Below are 27,448 nucleotides of genomic sequence, written 5' to 3'. Positions count from 1 at the left end.
CTTGCTACTGAACAACCAGTGGGTCCGAGATGAAATCAAAGAGGAAATCAAAACTTTCCTGGAAACAAATGACAATGAAGACAAAAACAATCAGAATCTATGGGATACAGAAAAAGCAGTGCTGAGAGGAAAATGTATAGCTTTGCAAGCACACATCAGGAAGGAAAAGGGGGCATACCTCAATAGCCTAATGACACAGCTCATAAAATTAGAAAATGATCAATGAAAGGAATCAAAAATAGGGAGACAGAAGAAAATAACAAAGCTCAGAGCAGAAATCAATGAAGTGGAAACCCTAAAACAATCCAAAAGATCAACGAAAGCAGAAGTTGGTTCTTTGGGAAAAACAAACAAAACAAGACAAAACAAAACAAAACAAAAAAACCAAGATTGATAGACCATTGGCAAAATTCACAAAGAAAAAGAGAGAAAAACTTGATGACACATATTAGAAATGAAAAGGGGTAGATCACTACAGATATTGCAGAGATTCAAAGGGTAGTCAGAGACTGCTTTGAGAAAGTGTATGTCACCAAATATGAGAATTTGGAAGAAATGGATATATTTTGGACTCCTATAACCTTCATGGTTGAATAAGGAAGATGCAGCATATCTAAAAACCCTCATCACTATTGAGGAAATTAAAATGGCAATAAAATGTCTGCCCAAAAATAAAAGCTAAGGCCCGGAAGGATTCTCTAATAAATTCTTTCAAAACTTTCAAGAGGAAATAATACCAATCCTGACCAGGCTCTTTCATAAAATTGAAAAGACGGGTACACTTAAAAAGAACTTTTATGAAGCCAACATTACCTTGATACCAAAACCAGACAGAGATACTGACACAAAAATTTACAGACAAATATCTCTGATGAACACAGATGCAAAGATCCTCAACAAAATCCTGGAAAATAGGATCCAAGCCTCATCCAGAGAGTAGTTCACTACAATCAAGTAGATTTCATCCCAGGAATGCAAAGATGGTTTTGTATATTTATCAGCATAATACACAACATCAACAACAAGTTGGGAATGAAAGGAACCTTTCTCAATATAGTTAAGGCAATCTACCACAAGCCAATGGCAAATATCATCCTCAATGGAGAAAAACTAAAAGCCTTTCCTTTAAATTCTGGTACAAGACAGGGTTGTCCTCTTTCACCACTGCTATTCAACATAGTACTGGAAGTACTTGCTATAGTGAATAGGCAAGAAAAAGATATTAAGGGAATCCAGATAGGAAAGGAAGAAGTCAAACTTTTACTGTTTGCAGATGATATGATACTCTACTTAGAAAACCCTAAAGACTCTACCAAAAAGCTTCTAAAAACAAAAGATTCATATAGCAAGGTGGCAGGTTACAAAATTAACACACAGAAATCAACGCCTTTTTATACACCAATAATGATAGGGAAGAAATGGACATTAAGAAAACAACCCTATTCACATTAGTGTCACACCAACTCAAATATCTTGGAGTCAACATGACCAAAGACATGAAGGACCTATACAAAGAAAACTGTAAAATACTTCTCTAAGAAATGAGAGGACACATGGAAATGAAAACACATACCCTGCTCATGGATTGGCAGGATTAACATCATTAAAATGGCAATACTCCCCAAAGCATTGTACAAATTTAATTTGATTCCTCTAAATATACCCATGACATTCTTCAAATAAGTGGATCAAACACTTCTGAATTTCATTTGGAACAATAAACACCCTTGAATAGCCAAAGCACACCTGGAGAAAAGAAATGCGGGAGGTATTACTTTCCCCAAGTTTAAACTGTATTACAAAGCAATAGTTATCAAAGCAGCATGATGTTGGAATAAAGAGAGTCCCTTAGATCAGTGGAATAGGCTTGAATACTCAGAAAATGTTCCACAAACATATAATCACCTTGTTGATTTCAATATTTTATCCTTATCTGTGTGATTCATCATTGTGACTAAATGTGATTTGGGGTGCTTTTATTTGAATCTCTTTTAGCTGGTAGTCTTTGGGCATGCAGGATTTGTGTGCATGCACTCTTTAACTCTTGGAATTTCTCATCAGTGATGTCTTTGACTGCTTAGTTTCATGGATATTTTTTCCTGGTTCTCTGGGACTCCAATGATTCTTATGTTGTTTCTGTTCAGCTTGTCAAAGACTTATTTTTAATTTTTTTTCTGTTAACATATTTTGAGAATTTTTTTCATTGTCTAATTGTTTTAAGGTTCTTTTCCAATCTCTTTTGTTGTATGGAGTTGTTATGCATTTTTTCTTCCAGTTCACTGATTCTGTCCTCACCCATTATTAATCTCCTGGAGAGTCTTTCCAGTGAGGATTTTATTTAGTGTGCCAAGTTTTTAAGTACTGTTATTTCAGTTTGAAGTTTTCTCCTTTCTGTTTTTATATCCTCTTGATTTTATTTGTGGTTCTTTCACTTGCTCCAAGCTTTCTTTGAATTTCGAGGATCCTACACATTTCTTCTCTAAAGTCCTTATTTGTGAGGCTAAATAGGTGGTCAGCACTTTTTAGGTCATCAAAATAGCCATCTTCATTATCTTCATGCTGGATGTCTATGTTGTTTTCTCTATTGTCACATTTTTAGTGTAGTGTTTTCCACATTTTGTGCTGGATTTCATTGACTAGGAGATGTCCTTGGCTATGCAGCAGAGCATAGCAGAGCTACCAGGCTCCTCGGGTCCACCATTTTGGGGGCACAGTCATTTCATTTCTGTTGAGGTACCTTTCATAATCTCGTCAGAGCAGGGTGAATATTGGAGTCAGTGGTGGTCATGATGGAACCTGCCACCTTTACAAATCTTATTAGTCTCTGATACTGATAAATTTTTATACTTCTGTTTGGACTTTGAAACATTTTTATGAAGGTGTCTTGTTCTTAATTCAAAAGCAACCTTTGAAGAACATTTTGTTCTCACATCTACTCTGAATTGTATCATTGTATTAGGTAAATGTAAGAATTACATAGGAACAAGAAAAACAAAAATATAATTTTAAAGTCAAAATACTAGATTTATGGGACTAAATTGCTAAAAGATCATTTTGTTTATTGTTTTCTGAAACACAGCTTTACTAGGTTGGTTTCAGTATTTATGAAGGAAAATGTGTTAAATATCAATAAAATTGCTTAACTTTTATTTTTCTTAACACTTCAATATATTTATATAATTATAGACATTTTTTAAAGTTTGGTTGCTGGAGTAATAATAGTACAGCAGATTGAACATTTGTCTTGCTTGCACCCAATAAAGATTCCATCTTCAGTATAACTTATTATTCCTTGAGCCTATCTAGGAGTGATCCCTGAACATAGAGCCAAGAATAAACCCTTATCACAGCCTGGTGTGTCTCCCTCCCCAAAAAAATAAGGAAAAGAAAATGAAAGATTTTATCATTCTTTTTGATGATTTATCTTAATTCATAGTCTTTGATAATGTTTGACTCCTGACTAGGAAATGACTTATTGTACTTAAACTTCTGGAAATAAAAAGGACCAAAAAGCTTGCTTATTTAATTTTTTTGTTTGTTTTGTGGGTGCACACTCACCAAAATTCAGGGTTTTACTCCTGGCTCTGCAATCAAGTATTTTTCCTGACAGTGCTTAGGAAACCATTTTAGATACCAGTAATCAAATCCTAAATAGCCATATGCAAGAAAAATACTCTATGTAATATCTTATCTCTGTAGCTTTTGTATTTAATTTTAAATTAATTTTATTTCTTTTTCTAAAGTACCTCCCATGATGCTTTTACCCATAAGGTCTTATTTCAAACAAACTAGCAAGTCCTTCATTAATTACTATCTGATTTTTTAAAATATTTTTCTCCACCCCCTTTTTTAAATAATTTTTATTGTGGCCAATGTGAATTACAAATCTTTCACAGCAATATTTGCTGTACATAATGGCATTGGATCAGGAGTATCCCACCAATAATGTTGTCCTCCCTCCACCCCAGAGCCCAGCATACCCTCCTTTGCCTCCTAGACTGCTAGGGTAACTAGTCCCCTTTGTGTATAGCTTGTTGAAGATTGGCTATTCATTCTGTTGTTGTTGATTTTGGGTTTGGTGTTTAAGTCTGATCCTTTTTTATTTCTATTCACTGTTCATAGGACTGTCTGGTTCTGGTACTAACCATTTTTCTTTCCCCTCAATTTATGAGGCAGAATAAGATGATTCAAATTATGTGGTTCTGTTTTAAACAACAAACAAACAAAAATAAACCTGGGGAAGTTTGTCTAGAGGTTATAGATATCGATTTAAAAAGAAGAAAGAAAAAAAACATAACAAAAAAACAGAAAAACAAAACAATATAAAAAACAAAAATCTACGACAAAAACAAAAGACAAAACAAAAAAAATAAAAAAATAAATCACATAAAAGACCAAAATTAACAACTACACAAAAGCACCACAGCAACAAATACAAAAGCCAAACAATAACCATGAGAATGAAAGAAAAAAAAAAAGAAATGAAAAGACAAAAGCAAGGAGGACTGGTGTGGCAAGGTTTTATTTATTTATTGTTTGTTTGTTTTGTTTTGGCTTTTTGGATAGGCACAGTAGATTTGGGAAAATTAAAAAGGGAATTCCCTTGACCTAAAAGATACAGTTATTCTGCCTTGAAACATACTTTCATGGGAATAACTACAGGCTCCATACATGCTCCTTTTCATACCCCCAAGGACTTATTATGGTGCCAGGAAACTTTCTGCTCAGTTATGGATAATGAATTCAGGCCTCTATCTTGAGATCTTGGTATTTGCACAAGTCTTAGGATGAAGCCTAGGTTAGCGTCTTTCTTTTCAGTTCTAGCAGTTCTGTTATATCACTGTTGTTGCAACCGGTCTTCTGTAACTGGTGGTCTTGGTTTTTGCACAGATCCTAGGATGAAGCCTCGGGTAGTCTTTCATATTTTTAGGAGAAAATTAATGCATTTTTCTGTTTCACTCCTTTTGGAAATACACAATGAGTCTTTCCCATTTTATTTATATTCTATGTGTCTGCATCAATTTAGTGACAATGTCATTTTGACAGTGACAATTCCCTAGCTTTGAGAAAGCTCCACTACTCTCTATTATTCAAAATTCTATGTGAAACTATAGAATATAGGTGAATAGTTATAAGCTTAGTCATAACCTCTGATGGATATAGACCCTTTGGAGTGAGACTCTTGGGACAGTAGTTCATAACATAAGGATTTAGCTACTCTAGAAGATCTTGATTCTGGTATAGTCCTGATATCTCTAGGTACAGCAGTTTGGTCCCTAAGTCACTTATCATATTCTGTCATTTACCATAGCCCCAAACTTGCTCATGAATTTGAAATATCTTACAAGTTATGTGCCCAATTAAAAGCATTTCCCTGAATAAGTACATAACAAACATACTTTGGTTTATTCAAATGTTGGGAGCAAAGAGTCTAAAAGCCATACTTAATTATTGGAATTTTATAAATACAGGACACAGGAATAATGGCTTCAACAGAGCAGTAAACAGTCTCTTTTTGAGAATCATACGGTAATTCATGGGAGAAGAAATATCAAGTAATGCTGATATTATTGTGACCATTTATACCTGTTAATATTGTTGCATATAATGCATAAGCAAAGAATCAATTTAAAATATATCCAAATCGTATAAGATATCTAACCTCTGTTTCTGAATATTTTTCTGTGTGACTTCAGGTTAAATCTGGGTTTTTTTTTTTGTTTTTTTTTTTTTACCATCACCTAGACTTTGTGTTTGGTTTGAGTTTGTTGTTATTTTATCTTCTTGTAGCCTGTAGCATCAATAGGCAATATTTGCCTAAAAATAACAATTCTCAGTACTGTCTGTAAGAAACACGGTGCCTAAGCCATGTTAAATCCACCACTCAAGGAGCTATATAACACGTGTGAGCACAAACTTTTATACATATGTCTATATTTCCCTTTTTTATTATTAGGAAAATGTTAGGAAATAAACATAAATTTCATTTTAAAAATTAATGGCAACCTATTTGCAAGTCTAAAATGTATTTTGACTATGCATAGAAATTTTACAGTAGTGTCAATAGGAGAGTGCCCTAATAAATCATTGAATGTTTATTATTCTTACTATTAAAATAATTTTTGTCAAAGTATGCTAGATGCTTCATTAGTTACTTTGTAGCATAATTGTTTAGTAGGTATGTAAATTATTAACTAAATGAATATACTAAATAAATGAAATTATTTGATTATAAAAATTAACATGAACCAAATAAAATATATTTATTTCTTATGTTGAAATCATTATTGAAGAAAATATAAATATTTTTGATAATAAATAAATGTTAATTTTTTTGGTTTTGTTTGATTAGGTTGGGTTTTGGTTTTGGGGTTACACCCAACAGTTCTCAGGCTTTACTCCTGGCTCTGTATTCAAAAATCAATCCTGGCAGGCTCTCAGGATCATATAGGATGGGCCAGGTGCTTGCAAAGCAAACAGCTGACCCACTCTGCTATCGCTCTAGCCCATAATGTTACTTGATTGTTAGTAATATTTTGGCTCTCAAAAAATTTACCTAGTCTCTTCACTAATTGAAAGTGAGTTTAGATAATATATAGTGTGATTTACATGAAAAATCATAGAAATCAATACATATCTTCTTAAAAATAAAAAATCAAGTAATTGTACAAATTAGTAAGTTAAAATTTGATAAAAAAAACATATCACAGGAAGTAATCTATTAGAAACTAATCTGAACCAAGCAGCTATCTCTAGCATAATTGAGTAATCAGAAGAATTTAATCATTTTCCAATGAACAATTATGAAAGTATTTGCCCTTTCTGTTCTTTGGATAAAAATTATAATCTAATCAATGAAATATTTATAAAACAATGCAAATCAAAAACATATTTATATAGATAAATCAAATAAAAAACCATAGACACAGCTAATATAATTTTAGCAATAGTATTGGCTTCTGAGAAAAAAGATAATTATTCTTGAGTCCCTACTGATTTTCTTTATTAAAAAACATTTTTATACTTAGAACTTTTTTGCAATAATGTTACCATTTTGATGCAAAGCTCAATAAATTCTAACATATGCATGTGTTTGCATAGCCACCACTAGTGTCAAGGCACTGAATAGTCCCGCCCAACCGAGTTCTTGTCTGTTATTCCTTTCATAGTTACTTCCCCACCCATCCAACATCTGGCAACAACTCATCTGTTCTCTAAAACTTATGTGTTTTTTTTAATTTTTAAAAATGCCAACAAAGGAAATTTTACAGCATGTAATCTTACAAAACAAACTTCCTTCATTCTGCCCTATTATTTTGAGAATCATGCAATTTGTTATATATCATCAGATTTTTTCTTCTCTTTGATGGTAAATATAACATAGTATAACCAAAGATCATTTGTTTATTCATCTACCCACTAAAAGATGTGTATTTGTTCCATATTTCTGCTCTATTTTAAAAAATGATAGAATTCTTTCTTAAAGAGTAGATATTTGATTAACATTAATATTCAAATCTCTAGGGTTTATCTAAGAGTAGATTGTTGGGTCAGGTTCAAGGAAATGTTTATCAGAAATTGCTAGGGTCTGAGAGACAATACCATTGTTGTTTTATAGCAACTTGTATGGTACTTCCACATCAACAGGTGCAGTCCTGGACGTCCCTGGTCACCAAAGGGTTTGACCTAATAGTCCTCCAGTAACACCAAAATGGTCCAAGCTAGGGTAAAAGAAGTTCAGCATCCTTAAGTCTTAGCATTGAAATCCCTGCTGAGAATTCCCAGGAGTCCTTTGGAATTCATAAAATGCATTTGGGAATCCCATCCCCTTTACAATCCATAGTAATCTCCTTTACATTCCATAGTAAAGAAATTGCTAAAATGTTCCAGAGTTGCTATTTCATTTTGCATTTTCAACATCAATGATTGCGTGCTTGTTAGCCTTTTACATAGACAGTGTATTTTTTCTTTACTTAAATTTAGACATTCTAAAATATGTGCAGTGGTATTATAATTATTTTAATTTTGAATTTGATTATAAACAGATTTATTCCTATAATTGTATTTTCTATAATTGTATTTCTTTCTGCAAGTACTTGTTCAAGTCCACTATTAGTCATTAAAAGTGAGTTTGAAAATATAGTCATCGATTCAATAGTTTTTTTCTCTTTGTGTGTGTGTGTGTGTGTGTGTGTGTGTGTGTGTGTGTGTGTGTTGGAGGGGTGAGAATTTGGGCATCCCCCTATTCAGGGCTTATGCATAGCTCTGCATTCAGAAATCACTGCTAGTTGTCTCAAGGGACTATATGCCATGCTAAGGATCAAGCCTTAGTCGGCTGCACCTTACCAATTGTACTATGCTCTGGCATGCTGTCATTTTTTATTTTAAAATATATTTTTAAAAATATTACTTAATATATCTCACCTAGCTGGAATCTTTAATTTTGCCAAAAATCTAACATAAATTTTTGTTTGTAGATCAGGTTTTCTATGTCTTACATAAGACATTTTCTATCACTAATTTGCGTAGATATACTCTTACATTCTTAAAATGTTGTATAGCGAATTTTTTTACATTCTTAAAATATTGTATAGTGGACTTTTATATATAGACCTATAATCCATTATGTCCATTTAAAATAATATTTTGTTTACAGTGTAAGGTTTTTTCCTGTTCCTTTCAACCTGTGTCCTTTACCTAATATTTTCTTAGTTACTATTTCTTTTAAGTCTCAAAAAATAGTGATGTTATTTATCCAATTTATTTTTTGCTAAGACTGAAGGCTACTATAAATATAAATAAATAAATGGAGAAACAAAGATTAAACATACCTACAGAAGAATGAAAAATAATGGGCTTGGACTAAAGCTAAATTGCTGAAGTGCATTTTTATTACCAGCACAGAATATGTCTGAGTATCACAGAGGTAGTAGCCCTTAAGAACTACTGAGTCTGTCCTTTGAAAATATAGAATTAGGGTTGGAGCAATAGCAAGCAGGTAGGGCATGTGCCTTGTGAGAGTCCAACCTGGGATTAATCTCCAGTAACCGATTTATTTGGTCTCCTAAGCCAGGGGTGGTTCCTGAGTACCACTGGATGTAGCTCAAAAACAAAAATAAATAAAGTAAAAATTGAAAATAATAATAAAGGAATAAAAATAACAATGGAGGAAAGTAGATATATGTCAATGGGCTGAGTTTGCACTTTGCTGGAGACCCCTGGTAGTACATGGTTCTCTCCAAGCACCAATACAAGCAACATCCAAGCACATAGACAGGAGTAATACCTGAATACTATTTAGTACAAAAGCAAAGATATACAGAAATATTAAAGAAATGAATGGAAATGAAAATCACTAGTGAGGGGCCGGGCGGTGGCGCTAAAGGTAAGGTGCCTGCCTTGCCTGCGCTAGCCTTGGATGGACCACGGTTCGATCCCCTGGTGTCCCATATGGTCCCCCAAGCCAGGAGCAACTTCTGAGCACATAGCCAGGAGCAACTCCTGAGCGTTACCCGGTGTGGCCCAAAAACCAAAAAAAAAAAAGAAAATCACTAGTGGTCTACCATGTAGTGGTATAGTAGTTGTAATCATTTTTGGTAAAAAAAAAAAAAAAAAAAAAAAAAAAAAAAAAACCAACTACTAATTGTAGACAAAAAGTTAAGGAAAACAAGGCAGTTGCATTCTTTCATGTTTTTCTCTAAATGATAAAGAGATTAAATCACCTCCTTTGTAATTATAATATGAGCTGATCACCTCCTTTAGAGTAGAAGCTGAATCTACTGACTCACTTCTAATATGGAAAGTACGGCATCATCATTTTACAGTGATGAAATTTGGAGGAAAGCATTTTAACCAAGTGATCATGGTTAACAACACTAGCAATAAATCATGCTGGTAGTAGATATTTTAGTATAATACAGAGAAAAGGGCACATCACCTCTGTGGTATCCTTTACAATAGTGCATCACCTCAATCTAATCATGAAAAAGGATCCAACAAAACTAAATGTCTGTAAAAATGCTGACTAGTATTCTTCAAAAATAATAAAGTCATTAAAGATATTGAAACATGGGATAAGATTGGTTAGAACTATAGAAACTTGAAGCAACATGGATGATACTCTATATGAAATACAGGAATTGAGGCTTAATAAAAATAGTTGATAATAAAAGTTATAAGGTTTGTTGTTCATATTATTGTACAGTGTTCATTACTTAATTATGACAAATATACCATGTTTTTATGAGGTATTAACAATTAGACATTTGTAAACTGCATGATAAATTTCCCATACTATACTTGTACCTTTTCTGTAATCTAAAATTACTTCAAAACAATAATTCCCCTGATTTTAACTTAATAAGTACCTAAAATATTATCATCAATGATATGTAAGCCACTATGATTAAAATAAAAATTATATTTGTAAAATAAAAATATTTTTCTTTGTTAAGCTGTTAATACCAAAGGAAAAAAAATGTTTTTCTTGTAGTCTATACTAAATTGACTATATGTATTAAACAAATATTTTGTCTCCAAAAATTTAACTGTTTGTATTATAATATGTTCCAATAATATCCCATGGTGACTAAGATGCTTATATGAAATGTTCTTCTGTTAGGAACTCAGAGTGTATGTAGCTTTAGCTACTGTTGTCTCCATTTTTCATTCCTTTAATAAAGCACTAATGACAGTCCATCTTTTCTTTTAGTTTCACACAACACAGAAGATATTAGAAAAGATGACTATCATTATGGCAAAGTGTCCACTCAATCAATACTGTGAAATTAATAGAGAGCTAAGTTCAGATTATTTTATCACTGGAAATAATATATTAGGTAGCAACTAGAGGTAGGCAGCAAACTCGTTAGAATTTATAGTCAAGAACTTTTTACCATCCCATATAAATAAAATTTACGTACATTTCTAGAATCAAGTAAAAGATTCCATGGATAAAGGAGGTTTTATAGAAGCAAGACTTGAAGCAACTACAACCGTACCTTTATACTCATTTCTCCACCAACTTAAGTCTCAGCAGAAACTTCATAGATTAAGAAGTATGTAGATCCCATTTGTCTTCTTCCTCAATCTATACTTTCTTTCCTACACCATGTCCACAAATAGTGAGATAACATATTGAATATGTGTCTTATAATTAAGGAGTAAAATGAATGAACCGATTGATTATTCTATATTGAATTATTTTTACAATTATTCTTATGAAAAAATATCTCTAAATTTGAGGAGATGAGAAAATGCCTTTATTTGAAAACCATGTACCAAGTATTATAAAATTATTTCCATCGCATGCAGGTGACATTAATCGAAACCATGATCCATTTGGTTCCTTTAAAAATAGGTCTTTTACATTCCTAAATATCCTACTCTTGCCAAACTTCTTACCTCTTTCTCCTCATCCTTATTTACCCAAATGATTTACAAATTAAGTTGCATAACACTCTACATGGAAGATTTACAAGGTTGCTGTAAGACAACTGGCAGATGTTCTTCAATTTGCTCTTTGAGCAGGAAGGGCATGTGGAAATGGCACTAGTTTGAATGACATTTGGAGTAATGGCCTGCCATTCTGCTGGCACTTTTAGTGTTAAGCAAGTGATCTGCAAAGTAAAGTGGATTCACAGTTAGAGTCAGCACCAGTGCACAGGTCGCCCGTAAAAATAGAAGATTCCATTATTCTTCAGGCTCCCTAGAGAGAGCAAGGTCTCTAGCATCATTACCAGGACTAAATCTGACTTTTCTACCTCCCCTAATTTCCTCCAAGTAATTATAGGTCAAGCACTCTTTTGTAAATTATAAAACCTTTGTTCTTATCAAAAATGAATAGCTGAGGAAAAAATTATAAAAGGAGTCCAAAGAAAAAATTTCAATTAGAAAACCAAGCTAATTTGCTATGACCAAAGACTGTCAGGCATACTGACAGTGCTCTATTATGCAGTCATTTGGGCTCTTTCAAATTAGTTATGTTAATGTCCTGTGAGTGAATGTAACACTTGGATGGGACAAGATTTCTGCAATTAATTTCTGCAGTCAGTGGAGAGACAAGCAAATTTATTTTCCCCCTCTCTGGGAATTGGTAGTGGAGGGTGTGAGGTAGCGAAAGTACATTTAGGAACAGAGTACAAGCTAAACACAAGCCCTAAATAAAGCAGAAACAATGGGAGCCAATGCCTCCTCATTCATTCAATTGACAATGTTTTGCAGCTTAAACCTGTTTTATTAATTATGTTTGACATTTCCTTAATTAGTTTCATTTACACCAAATCAATCCCTACTGCTGTATGGCATCATTTATCATTTTGAAAAATTTGCATACTGAGTGCTGACTTTTCCTACTTAATTATACATTAAAAGTGTCAAGCGCGCTTGCTGCCTGGCATTATCTGCGGCAGAAAGGTTTGTGGCTGGACGGTGATGGTATTAATCATCAAGAGCCCCCAAGTGCTGCTGGGTAATATCTGGGGAGTAGAGTGGCTCTCATTTTAACGCTAGAGAGCAGAAGTGCTTTTGTAAAATGACCCAGAGCAAAAACAAAATAAATGACCTAAAACATCCGGTGTACTGTAATGCCTTGCTCTTTCAATAAAAATAGCTTTGGTGGGAAGGTTTACTATTAACTATTCATTTTCTGCAAGTTTAAACACTGTGAATCTGCTAGTAATAATTTGTGATCTCTGCTTAAACCTGAAAACAAGCTATTTTGGTGAAATACATAGTGGTGGACTTGTGGCATTCGTTCCAATATATGCCAACTCAAATGTGTTACTTTACAAATGAAAGCTAGAAAATGTAGTATACCATTAATGTAGTGATTGATGTTGCTCATTTCTTTTCTACTTATAACTTTCAATGGATAAGCAACTATTTTTCATTGAACAACATGGTGCCTAACTAAAATAGAATACAGCTAAAAAATTAATACAATAATAGATATACACTTGTATATCCTAATAGCTAGAATTCAATGTAATGACATTTTTAGAAATAAAAATGTACTAAACAATTTTTAAGCACGAAAATTGCCTCAGATAGCAGTGCAAGAGTTAACAAGAACCTGTTTCTGCAAATTGTGTATCAACTATGACTTCCTTCATGTCACAACCCAAACTTAGTACATTTAATATTCAAATTCATTTTCAAATGCTTTTCCATTAACATAATATATGCCATTTTGCAAGCCTGGTCAGAGAAATCTAACTAAATAATTTTCAAGTTCCCATCATATCAGATGCATTATATGCAGTGTGAAATTATTTCCCCACTGTATCCCTTTGCTGAATATAGAAAAGAAACACTCAATATAGTGGATGTTACTGCAAACGCATTACATTCTTTAGTAACTACTATATTTAATGTAGGAAAGTAACATTAATGATTTTAAGTGATCATTTAATAGTATAAATTGTGTATAATTATAAACTCATTGTGCAATTGCAGTACAACAATGCTTAAAGTTAGGAAAAGGGAATATGTGCATTCCAAACATTTTTGCAAAAACCATATCTCATTCGTATTTTCTGTTAAATATATTTAAAGTTACCATTATTCAATATAGTTGTTTTCATTCACATGAAAATAATTCAGTAATGAAAAATATGCATTCTCTTAAATGTTGCACGTTAGAAAGTACCAAAAGTAATCTCAGAATCTTGTGAAATTTTATTTAAATTGAAACACAAATATTAAAATAAATAGTACAGTTTTGATAATGCCTTATAACAATGAAAGTCGTATCTTTATAGTCATTCTTCTTTTATTTCTTATACTTTGAATCAGTGGTTATTCATTCTGGTTTTTACTTTTGAAAGAGTATATCTCTTTCTCAAGAGAAAAGAAAAATAAACATCATAAATAAAACTTATGATGGATTACAATTTTTAATTTTGTTTTGTTTGGGGGCCATACTAAGTGGGGTTCAAGGCTTTATTCCTGGCTGTGTCAGAGATCACTCAAGTTTTGCTGGGGGACCACATATAGTGCAGGGATTTGAGCTGATATTGGCTATCTACAAGACAAGCAACTTAACATCTATACTATCTTTTTGTTCCTTGCTATACTTACCTTTGAGCAACCTGATATGTTTTATATATATTAATATTCACAAAGACCACAACTGGAAGTGACCATTCACAAAGGTGACAGATAAAAATGCCAAAGCTTAGTCCATATACAAAGTAATTTTTCTAAGTGATTTATGTGCATAATATTCACAGATATTCCTGCTGGAGATATATGTTTGTCAATCTGACATGCTCACAAGCAGCTAGCTCATCTTTTGCTATGTGACTTTGGGCAATTTGCTTAAATCTTATTGGTTCTTCTCATTTATTACTTGATGCCTATATCTCTATTTTGTTATTTGAAAATATAAAACATAGTCACATATTATTGTCTTTTTTAGATATAAAACTCTTTTTATATTTGACATTTCATTGTACTTAAACTTTTCTATGTTTACTAGATTTACAAGATCTCTAGAAAAAGTTGAGCACACTGTATAATTGTACCACTGTATCACAGTTGTTCATAAGAAGTCTATGTGATTTTTTTTAATAATTCTCAGAGACAAAATGAGGAGAGCTGGAAGGTCCAGCTCACGACATAAAGCGCACCCCAAAGAGTAATGAGTGCAGTTCGAGAAATAACTATATTGAGAATTATCATAAAGTGAATGAATGAGGGAAGTAGAAAGCCTGTCTAGAGTACAGGCGAGGGTGGGGTGGGGAAGAGGGAGATTTGGGACATTGGTAATGGGAATGTTGCACTGGTGAAGGGGGGTGTGTTCTTAACATGACTAAAACCCAATTACAATCATGTTTGTATTCAAGGTGTTTAAATAAAGATAATTAATAAAAAATAAACATGAAGATCAATAAATTCATGAATGTATAATAAAAATATTTTTAATTTAAAAGAAGTCTATATGAAGAAAATATTTTATACTGTTGAGTATTGTTTGTTTTCATATTTATCAAATAATTGTACTCATTCAAATGCTCACAATATTAAAATCAATATTTTGGAAATATAGTGTTTACTTTTGTCCATTGCTTGTCAACTTCATTAGTACTTACAGTGTCTAGAAGTAGGACTGTATTATTTTGGGGTCTTGGGGTCATTCCAAGTGGTGCTTACAGGTTATTCTTGGTTTTGTGCTCATGAGTCGAGTGACTGTCCACCTCAGGAAACCATATTAATACCAGCAATTTAACAAGGTCAACTGAATGCAAGGCAAATGCCTTACACCCAGTAAAAAAAAATAAATTTATAATGTAATTAAAGCAAGTTCAATAAAAGTTAAATACATAAAGGAGATCAATTTTCCTTTTTTTCCGAAATGCAACATTTTACAAACATCGTATCCTATATACTATGCGATGTATTGAAATACTATCTCTAAGATAGTAATGTTGGGGCCGGCGACGTGGCGCTAAGCGCTAGCCAAAACGATTCGGTCCCACGGAGTCCCGTATGGTCCCCCTAAGTCAGGGGCAATTTCTGAGTGCTTAGGCAGGAGTAACCCCTGAGCATCAAACGGGTGTGGCCCCAAAAAAAACAAAACAAAACAAACAAACAAACAAAAACAAAAAGATAGTAATGCTGGGTCTGGAGTGATAGCACAGCAGCAGGGCATTTGCCTTGCACACAGCTGCCCGGGCCGGACACAGATTTGAATCCTGGCATTCCATTTGGTCCCTTGAGCCTGCCAGGAGTGATTTTTGAGCACAGAGCCAGAAATAACCCCTTAGCGTAGCCGGGTGTGTTCTCCCCCTCACAAAAGATAGTAATGGTAACCAAATGATAATTTGTCAAAATCAAAGAGAATTTATCCAAAAGACTTAATATTGACTTTTTGGAGAATAATTGATATTGCAGACTTTCACAGTATGGAATCAAATTTTCTCTGGCAGTGGTCATCACAACATATTAAAAATACCTTCTATATGTAAATTAAAATTCAAATAATCATAGTTTGGAATAAATGTATGCAAATGTATGCATGCATGAGTCACATAAGCATAGAGTTAGTTTATATATATATGCCTTAATAAGCTGAACTTAATTCATTTATATAAAATTTATATAAAATAGCTCTAGAACATTTGGCCTTTTAAGAACACATATGCTGTTTTTTTTTTTTTTGGTCCCCCAGTTCACAGTACAGACCAGGCAAAGGGCCTGGGTTGAAGTGTATATGGGGTGATTTTATTGTACCTCTTCTTTCTATATAGTCAGTGTAAAGAACACAGCCTGTGGTAAGAATTGGGAGGCCTTATCTTTTCTTTCTTTTTTTTTTTGATTTATATATATATATATATATATATATATATATATATATATAAAGAACACCTATGCTACAATACAATACAATACACACAGATTTCTTCTATCTATATAAACATATATAAATTCATCTCCAGTTCTGAAGCTTCTAGTTAAAAAATTAGCAAAACTCATCTACTTGGCTCTTAGAAGATTCATTAACCTTTGTCTTCTTTTAAGAAACCAGAAACTGTTCTAAAACTGAAATAGTCATTAAAAACCAATAGGAAGTTACCATTTTTAAATTAAAGTCATTAGATACGTTTTTCAAGAGTTAAAAAAAGATTAGGAAAAATTCAAATGAGAAAAATTATTTTGCTTTGTGACTAAAATGGCCCAAAGAGAAATTTTTGGGTTTAGTTTGAAAGTATACTTTTACAATAAGAATTCTATAAAAATTTCAACCCATATAATGTTTTTAGGAATTTAACTCATTTTTGTTTCAAAACAAAATATTTTTCAATAAAAATTCATTTATTGTTAAAAATATCATACAACAGATTAAAAAGTATTTTCCTATAACAAATATCCCATAACATTGGCATTATTAATTTAATAATATTTTATTATTACATTTAGTTAATATTATTAGTTATTATTCGTTTTGTAACTATTAGTTTTGTGATTATCCTCCCATACTCAGCTAGAAAACTTTTTCTTGTTTATTGAGATTTAATTATTTGATACTTATTATTATTATTTTACTTTAGAAACAGACAGATGGGTATTTTTCTGTTGTCATATGGTATTCTATTTATTCAAGTACTTTTGCATAGGACCAGCCATCCTATAACTTCCTATTGAGGAAAGGACATATATTGATTACAATCACCTAAACATAAACTCATAATTATCAGATACGGGGATTACTAAATAATTTGAAGTTAGCTTAGTGTTACCCAGAAAGACAAATCCACTATAAACTAACATGCTATGAATTTTGTAATATTGAATATGAAAAGTATTTTCTACTATTTCTCTTCCAAATTTTGCTATACGGGAATCTGGATGCATTATTATTTAATCCACTGTTTAACTCCTGAATTTCCTTTACATTACCTATCCTAATTCCTAATATTATTCCCTAAAGTTTCTGTGATAAGTCTTCAATAAAATATTTCTCTACAATTCCACTTTATTTCTGGTACTTTAATTGCTACAAAATTAAAATGTTGAGATATCATTATTCTACAAGTTTTTCTCTTAGAAACATTACAACTTTATATATTTTATTTACCAATTGTCTGATGTTCCAGTCAAAATCACTCAGCCTTTAAAATTCTTTCTAGATTTCCTACAATCAGAGGTGGGTTTTTTTTTGTTTGTTTGTTTGTTCTGTTTTTTAGTTGTTTTATTTTGTTTTGTTTTCTTGGGGGCCATACAAAGAAATGTTCTGGTGTTAGTCCAGGCTCTGTCTTCAAATTACTCATAGAAGTCCAAAGGACCATGTAGGATATTAGTCAACAGCAAAACAAATGCCCTCCCCACATGTTATACACTCTCTCCAGCCTCAATCTGAAGTTTATAATAGGCTGTTTTTGCTTTGGTTTGAGTACTCTATTTCTTACTACCTACATGTTAGAATTTTACTAACTGTATTGACCTCGATTGAAAATTATAACTACTCTCTTTGGTATCTTTTACTATTGTCAAAACTATAAGATAGTATTTGTATTTTACCCAATTGTATTGTTTATATTACATTAATTTATGTTTTCTTTTCTATGCTATACACTAAATTTCCTGGATATTTTACATTTTCAATATACACAGAAACACCACAAATACTATCACTGGTAAGAAATTATCTCTAGGGCCAGAGAGGTAGCACAGCAATAGGGTTTTTGCCTTGCAAGCGACCGACCCAGGACCGATGGTGGTTTGAATCCTGGCATCCCATATAGTCTCCCTAGCTTGCCAGGAGCGATTTCTGAGTGCAGAGCCAGGAATAACCACCACTGCCACTGTCGGGTATGACCACACACACACACACACACACACACACACACACACACACACACACACACACACACACACACACACACACCAAACAAAAATTATCTCTAAGGACCAGAGAGATGGTATCGCAGGTAAGACATTGCCTTGTATACCTTTGACCCGGGGTTGATCTCCAGCTTGCCAAATGTTCTCCCAGGTTCTCAAGAAGTGATTCCTGAGTGCAGAGTCAAGAGTGACCCTGAGGACTGCAGGGTGTGACCCAAGTCTCCCCTCCCCGCAAAGCTTCTCTCTACCATATATTATTTACTTACCAAAAAAAGATATGGAAATATTTCTTAAGAAATAGGACTGCAGTTGCTATATCTGTACTGGGCCAACTACAAAGACTCTCATTGTTCTCGAAAGAGATATAAACCAAGCTGTGAAAAATCATTGATACTCCAACTGCTTAGCTAAAAGCTGGGTATCTCAGGAGGGGAAGGTGAGTGCAGCCCCAGCCCTGCTGAAGCCACTCCTACTGCAACCACCACCCAGTATCGCCACTTTGCCTATCTCTGCTTCACCGCTACTCTAGGAGTCTTTTTTTGTTTTTGTTTTTAGCATAAATGTGAAATTACTTTTTTTGGCCTGAGCAGTGGTGCAAGCAGTAGGGCGTTTGCCTTGCATATGCTGACAGACCATGGTTTGATCCCAGGTGTCCCATATTTGTCCCCTAAACCAGGAGCCATTTCTGAGCTCATAGTAGTAGTAACCCCTGAGCGTCACCAGGTGTGGCCCAAAATCAAACAAAAAAAATAATATCTTTATTTAAGCACCTTGATTACAAACATATTTGTATTTGAGTTTCAGACATAAAAAAAAAAATCCTCCTTCACCAGTGCAACATTCCCACCACCAATGCCCCTCATCTCTCTCCTCCCCCACACCCTGCCTGTATCTGAGACAAGCATTCTACTTCTCCCACTCATTAACATTATTGTGCTAGTTGTTAGTGGTGAGTGCAGTTAGAGAAATAGCTACCCTAGGATTCTCTGCAGACAGCAATCTTACCAAACTCTAGGTATACCCGTATTTGTGATGATGTCTCTTGGACTTTATTTGAGTGAATGCTGGCACCTCTTACACTTCCTGGACTAGTGAGACAATAGTTAGTGCCAGAGATGGAACCAGTCTGTGCTGAGTATCATTCCATCTGTTCAATCTCTTTGACTCCTGCAAATGACTTGTCCCTCTTGCTACAACATAGTATGAACTGGAGGGTCATGTTAAGTCAAATAAGCCAGAAGGAAAAAATGAATACTGGTTGATTACACTCATATGTGAGATTTATATAGAGGCAAAACAAACGAAAGCGATAGACAATTTTGAACCAAAGCAAAACCTTAAACTCTGATGACAGTGATGACAGAACTGAGATTACTGAGGACAGGTCATGAGATTATAAAAAAAAAGTTAACTGGACTATTTTGGTGGAGAGATATTGACATTTTAGTGGTGAGCATAAGTAATAACTATATATATATATATATATATGAGACATGTTTCCATTTTTAAACCCATGTTAACTGTGTTTAAAATTTTAAAGTAGAAAACTGAAAAATATTCATTATTTAAAAAGTTATTGACATGAGTATTATAAAACAAACTACGGATTCCACAACTAATTAAAAACACTTATGCTAACTTTTCAATTTATAATTAAAATGTTTTCTCCTACGTGTATATTAATAAAGTTCTACTTAAAATTGAAAAGATATGTCTTGTAAATTTTTATGTTCAGATGAAAAACACCCAAATGGCATCAACAACAAAAGATAAAGTATCTGTTTTGATAATTAAAAGTTTCAGGACTAAATCTAATTGTCCTGAAAAGTTACTCTTTCTATAACTTCTTTCCTCTGTTATGTCTATGGGTTCTTTCCACTGTTGTGTTTATTCTCAAGCAGACTTTTCTATGTAGTGATAAATATTTTCAACTATGTCTCCATTGGATTTAATAATACTCAAAATAACTTAAACAATAGTTCTCAAGTTTATACTCTCTCTCTTTAAGTCACATACCCAGTCCTACACTTGTCAAAATGCAAATTGGTGGTTGGAGAAATGTAGCTCATGTTTATAGAGCAGACCTGAATGGAAAGCTTGTCCAAAGCAAATAGCTGGGTTTAATTCATCTGAATTATATGGAATCAGTTCATTCAAATAAAATTATGTCAATAAAACTGAAAAAAAAGTTTCTACTCTCACTCTCTACTTTCAATTAGGAAACAAAATAATTGGAAAATAAAATCTGCTATGATTCCAAGCATTGTATATTACTGGTCAGTCAAATGGAGGCAAAAATAAACAGATCAGCCTGTAACAAATAAAGAAGCTTCTGTACCAAAAAAACGTTAATGACTAGAATAAATATACACTAAGTAGACTTGAGAAACGCTATTTATCAACCATTTCATATCATTTGATAAAAGGTTAATATCTAAGATTTTTACTATTTAAGTAAAATATTCATACAATCTCATGAAAAAATAAGGGTAAAGAGATGAAAAGAAAGTTCCTCAAAAACATGTCTAAAAGTTATATAAAAATACTCTGCATCTATGAAATGCAAATCAGAATCAAAGTAGATCATCTCACTCCAGTGAGACTGACACATATTGCATAGAATAAGATTACCAGTGTTGACTTGGAAGTATGTAAAAGGGGGCCTTCATTCATTGCTAGTGGAGATATTTACTGCTACTGTCCTTTTGGAAAACAAAGTGAAATTGAACTTTTATCTGACTTCTTTGCACATACCTCAAAGGCCTAAAAACTATTCAGAAAAGACATTTGCATGCCTATGTTCATTGCAGCACTATTTACAATAATGAAACTCTTGAAACAACTCAAGTGCCCAAGAATAGATGACTGGATAAATAAACTACAGTACATATACTAAACGGAATTATACTCTATTATAAGAAAAGATGGAAGTCATGCCATTTTCTGCTACATGGATGGTTGTGGAGAGTATCATGCTAAGTGAAGTTAGAAAAGGGGAGAGGGATGGATAAAGAATAATCATTCTTGTCTGTGAATATAAAGAAACATAGCAAAGTAATAACAAATAGCTGAAACTAATAATTCATCTTCATAGGGAGGTTTGGGGAGGACACAGGAACAGCTGTAGAAGGAAGAAGCGAAGAATGTGCTGCTGCAATATTTAATGTATGAAGCCTTACAATAATATTTTTTAAATCATGGTGCCTAAGTTAATTATAAATAAATATAATAATTATTACTATATATTATAATATCATGTTAATACATAATACTAAAGATAAAATCTGCAGAAAAATTTTGTGCCATGAGATAAAACCAAAGATAAGCAATTGGTGACTGATTATATGTACTTTGTGATCATATACACATATCCAATTATTTAACAAGGGCATGCATTATAATATATACAACATATATTTAAATAAATATTTATATCCACTTATCCAATGACATTAAATATAATAATTTTATCTGTGCTCTCATCCCATATTTTGACACATGTTTTAGCATCATAAATGTAATTATTTATTAGATAGAATTCAGAAGTTTTTAATCCATGATAATGTGACCAATTCTAATATTTGACATGACTGAAAACAATTTTTAAAATACCTTTGATTTCATATATTGGGTAGCTGGAATATTGTTCTATTTGTACTGTTAGGGTCCTTTCAGGATACAAGCATGCTTAGGTATTTTTGATGAACAAGAGAAATACCATTGTGACTATGAAGAGAATTCTAAGTAATCATTTAAACTATATCCACTATAGAGTCAAAATCTAAGCATTTTGAGGGGTGCCAAATTATTCTCAGTAGGCTTGGGGCCCCTCCCCACAGTTCTTCACCAAGCAAATAGCTGGCAAAGCAGAAGCCTAAGGATTCATTGTGGTTCCAATCCAGGAATGCTGGAGATTACTTGGGCCTACCCAGAGGTGGTTGAGGACCTCTAGTGCTGAGCCTATGGGTCCTCAAAGACCATGTATTGTAAAGTTAAACGAGTGTTGACCGCATGCAGGATGAATGCCTTAACCCATATAATAGTTCTGACCAGAATTTTTTGTATAAATGTGTAAAGAAAAGTCATATGCCAGGCAAAATTACCCTGTCACCATAATGTTAGTAAATTAAATAATAGGCAGGCTGAATAAACCAATGTAACTGTTAGTTGAATCCCCAGCTAGTACAGACCCAGAATACATGTCAAAAGAAGGTTAAGCCTTTCAATAAATAGAAAACTGTGATATCAATAAATGAAAGAGAATTATCTTAGAAACTTTGAATAGTGTCATTAGGGAGAAAACTTTAAAGAAAGTTCTACTAACTCCACCATTCACAACTCCAGGTTTGAACTGAAGTCACTCATTAATAGAAGAGCACATCATCCTCTTATATTGATAAAAGAGCGCCCTAGCATAGCAGAAAAAGTGCAGAAGTGTCCCTCTGCTCAAAAAGTAGTTTGGGACAGAAGTAGGATCTATAGGAAGAATAAAAAGAATACAGATCGGATGTCTCTTGTAATTATAGCTGAGGAACAATGCTGACCTACTTCTAAGCTTATGGGAGCTTTACTTGGGGACACACAGATACTAAAAGAAAATTCACACTTTCCAACACTTAGCTACATGACACTTGAGCAATTTCTTGAATGAATGTTTTCTCACTTATAAAATAGAGATAAATAAAATATTATTAACTTGAAGATTAAATCAATATACTTATGGAGTACACACACATTTTAAGTTGTAACTGCTGTTTACATTATTACCCTAGTAATAAAAAATAGTTCAATCTTATAGAATCTTTGAAAATAAATCAACTTAATGTGAGGGGCACAGACTTGAGAAAACTTACACAAAATTCTTAGGTAAAAAATAATTATATCAAGAAGGCCAGAGAGATAATATAGATAGGGCACATGCCTTGCACATGGCTAACCTGAACTCAATCTCTGGCATCTCACTAGATCTCCAAACACAACTAGGAGCAATTCCTGAATGCAAAGCCAGGAGTCAGCACTGAGCATTGATGCTTTGGCCTTGAAACAAAGCAAAAATTAATTAATTAATTAATTAAGTTGTCATATATGTGTATATATGCAGACTTTTTTGTTCAAGAAAAATTAAGAAAAAGCATAAAATATATAAATGTGTTGGAAATACTAATGTACATTTTTTATCATTTACTTAGCCTCAATCACTTTATTTTAATCTTACTGATTTCTTTTAGTATAAATCAGAAACTTTTAGTGTTGTTTTATAGAAAAGTAACTAAGACACAAGCTATCTTCCTAAGTCCTTACAAGTACTTGACATAATCAGGATATTTATGCAGCTTCTGCCTAACAGTAAATAGCCCTAAGCATTATATTTAAGTATAATATTTGGAAAAATGTTTTCAGTAAGCAGAAGCTATTATCATTTAGGCAACGTATGTGTTAGCTAGCACTGTCCTATAGATTTCAAGAAAACGGATGGATAAAGTACTGTGCATAATAAACAAGTTTATTGCATATATATTTAGAATCACATTAATAGTTTATATGTTTTTAAAAATCTGATAAGTGTGAATTGTATTTTAATTTTTGGTAAAAAATAATTCAACAGTCTTATATATTAAATATTTGCTTGTTATTTGGAGGCCTGTAGAACAGGGACCCTCCCCTGGTAGTGGGAGTCACCAGGACAAGAACAGTTGGTGCTCTAACGTAACAGTTTTGTGAATCTAATTTTCACTTAATAGGCCTATGCTCTTAGTACTTGACATACTTTTCTTGTGTTTGTTTGTTTATTTGTTTGTTTGTTTATTTATTTATTGGTTTGGGGGCCACACCCAGTGATGCTCAGGGGTTACTCCTTGCTAGGTGTTTAGAAATCACTTGGGAGACAATATGGAATGCCGGGTGATCAAACTGCCTTACCCCTTGTGCCACCACTCCGACCCTGTGTTTTAGTTTTTTTTATTATTATTCAAAATTTTTATTTTTTTAAAAGAAGAGGTTTTGTATTTGGTCCTAAAGCAAAATAAGTAAATCAAAGGTCAAATTGCATACACTCACTCTCCATCTAATGGTTCCTTTACTTTAAATGGATTAAATTAGTTTTGCAGCATTCCTTAAAAGATAATAAAAAAAAAACATTTTTACACTTCTAAGATTTGTTATTTAAAATTCTAAAAAATCAAGTAGTTTTCACTGACAATCATATATGCACTATTCACTCAGTCATGGTTTTGCAAGGAAAGAGATCTTATGAGGTAGGAATGGGGTATGTGTTGTGAATTAAATTCTGCAGGCTTGTTTAATTGTTTTTCATCCCATAGTCATTTTATTTTTGTCAACCTTAATGAAAATATAATTTAAAAATAAGACAGAAGTATTTAAAACACGCCTCATGATAATGTATGTACTTATGTATATATGTCATAATAGGATTTCTCTCATCTAGTTAACATAACCATCACATCATATACTTTTTTGTTCTTTCTTGTAAGAAAATTAAAGGGCTAGTCTCATATCAAAGTTTGATTATATAATAGTGTTGTCAATTATAATAGCCATATTTGCCATTGTATTCTTAAATCTTACTTATTTTAAAAGCAAATATTTATATTCCATTATCATATTTTAGTCATGGAAAAACAAATGTATTATTTCTGCCTAGAATAATTTTGACTTTTTATAATTAATGACATTTCAAGTCATCTCTGTGTAAAGTTGATCTTGGATATCTTCCCAACAAAAAGATTTTAACAATTATTACTCTGTAACCATGCAGTATTTATTTCTTTCCATTTCTTTTCCTTGGTATTTTCAATAAACGTCTTAATATTTTTTAATCACATTGAATTGTCTCTTGCTCTCTTCTCTCATGACATATACACAGAGATTCTACCAAATTTTTAAATGGAGAATTATTTTTGATAATTTAAGATTATAAAGAAAAAATGAGAATTTTACACATACAGATTTTTTTGCTGTCTTATTTGCACTACAGTTAAAGAAGCTAATGCCAAATTCTCTGTTTTAAAGTCGTTTATGCAAATTGCCATCGTCCTATTTAAAATTACTTTTGATAATAGCAAATATACGCTATTAAAATCAGAATTTGTTAATATTAGAAGACTTTAATCCAGTTGTGAATTTATGAGTACCCTCTCTCCTATCACCACCACTGTGAGGTGACTCACACAGCTGCCTGTAGAATACATTACCAGACTAGTACACAGGCCTGGCATTCTGTCGTAATCATTCTTTTCATAGCACAATTTGTGGGTCTCTGTGAAATGCAGCTATTGGTAGTTCTGCCTGTACTCAAATGAAGTGATATTGAATTTCTATTATGCATGTGCCTTGGAAACCTCACAGCTCTCCATAAAGATTTTATTCACACAGCAGATTTGTTGTGACTTAGATAGTTTCAGACGATTTTAGATTTGAATGGACATGGCAGGATCTGACAGTATAAAAGAAATATCAGTAGAAAGAAACATGTAGAACCAAATGATATATTAAGTAACCTACAGAACAAAGCTAAAAGAATGCCTGTGATTGTAGTAAACAAAACCAGAAAGTACGTTTTTGAAGGACCTCTCATGGGGACTAATCTTTTTGCCTGTGTGTGTGAGTTGGTGATGGAACTTGTCTACTCCTTTCATCCTACAAATTAAGTCTTGATAAAACCTCATTCTCCACATAACATTCATATTTTTGAAATAAATTGTTCATAATAAACACATCTAGTTTTGATGTATTTTGTCTAGGTCACAAATATAAGATAAAAATAAACACAATTGTGAACAAACCTTTATTCCTCAACAAAGTTAGAAGATTCAATTGGAAAAATTAGGTAATTTTTAGCATAAATACAAAATAAGGATATGCAAATAACTATGAATTTATTCATGGGAAGGAAAATAGATAAACTAATGTATATAAAGGAAAACTAAATTTAATAAGACAATTCTTTCATTATAGAGAATTCACTTCTCAAGAGTGACAACTTAGGAGCAACAACAATAATACCAAACAGTGTAACACTATACCTTATTCCATGAAGCTTATTACTAATCAAACAATTAATAAAGAAATAAATGAATGAAAAATAATAACAAGTAGGAAAGAATTATATAAAGAATATAAAATAGAATGATGAGGACTAATCTTGTGCAGCAGCGATAATATGTAATGAGGCAGCTACCTACCTATCTTAAGAAAGGCTTCAAAAAGGAAATGATATGAGACAAGTCTGACTAAACAGCATAAGAGAACAATAAGGAAAGCATTGACACACACACACACACACACACACAATGGGCCAATGAGATCATATAAAGGTTAAGGCATTTGCTTGCAGATATACCTGTTCAATCATCAGCCCCCTAGGAACACCTGTGCATAAAGCCATGAGTAAACCCTGAATATCACTAAATGTGGTCTCCCACCAAGAAAGAAGCATTCATAAGCAAATGTAAACTTCTTAGGTTAATAATATTCCTATCAGATGAAACATCATCATATTATATATATATTACTTTATATATAAAATTATATATTACTTTAAAATGATTCCACCTCTGGGAAAAAAATAAAGAAATAAAATAATCTAATTTCTGAGCAGTATGGAGATTTCTCAAAAAACTAAATGGAAGAATTCCCTTATGTATATTTATTCAAAATAAAGAAGTATTGTTTTAACCTTTTACATTCATTGCAGCATTTTTTATAGCAGCTAAGGTCTGAAAACAATGTAAGTGTATATGAATGGGGAGATATATATGATATATAAGAATATATATTAATATATATTCAGATATAAATATAGACGTAAGTAGATATAGATTTACTGATCTATAAGGGTTTTTGTGTGTGTGTGTGTGTGGTTTTTGGGTCACACCCAGCAGTGCTCAGGGTTTTTCCTGGCTCCGTGCTCAGAAATTGCTCCTGGCAGGTACTGGGGACCATATGGGAAGCCGGGATTCAAACCGATGACCTTCTGCATGCAAGGTAAATGCCTTACCTCCATGCTATCTCTCCGGCCCCTGATCTATAAGTTTTAATAGTCATGAATTTAGCAATGTCACTACCTCCTTTTACTAATACCTAA

At 32.7% G+C, this 27,448-nt stretch overlaps 1 protein-coding gene and 1 non-coding gene across 2 annotated transcripts in view; one reads left to right on the top strand and one right to left on the bottom strand.

Moving 5' to 3' along the window:
- ARRDC3 (arrestin domain containing 3) overlaps positions 1-27,448 on the top strand; it is a 689,774-nt gene that overhangs the window by 236,045 nt on the left and 426,281 nt on the right.
- Positions 16,159-16,291, bottom strand: LOC126002593 (small nucleolar RNA SNORA51). The gene has a single exon (XR_007493278.1). It is a non-coding gene; the product is annotated as a small nucleolar RNA SNORA51 (small nucleolar RNA).

Source organism: Suncus etruscus, chromosome 2, assembly GCF_024139225.1.
Source record: "Suncus etruscus isolate mSunEtr1 chromosome 2, mSunEtr1.pri.cur, whole genome shotgun sequence".
Classification (NCBI taxonomy): Eukaryota; Metazoa; Chordata; class Mammalia; order Eulipotyphla; family Soricidae; genus Suncus; species Suncus etruscus.
This window is presented reverse-complemented; position numbering and strand designations above follow the sequence as displayed.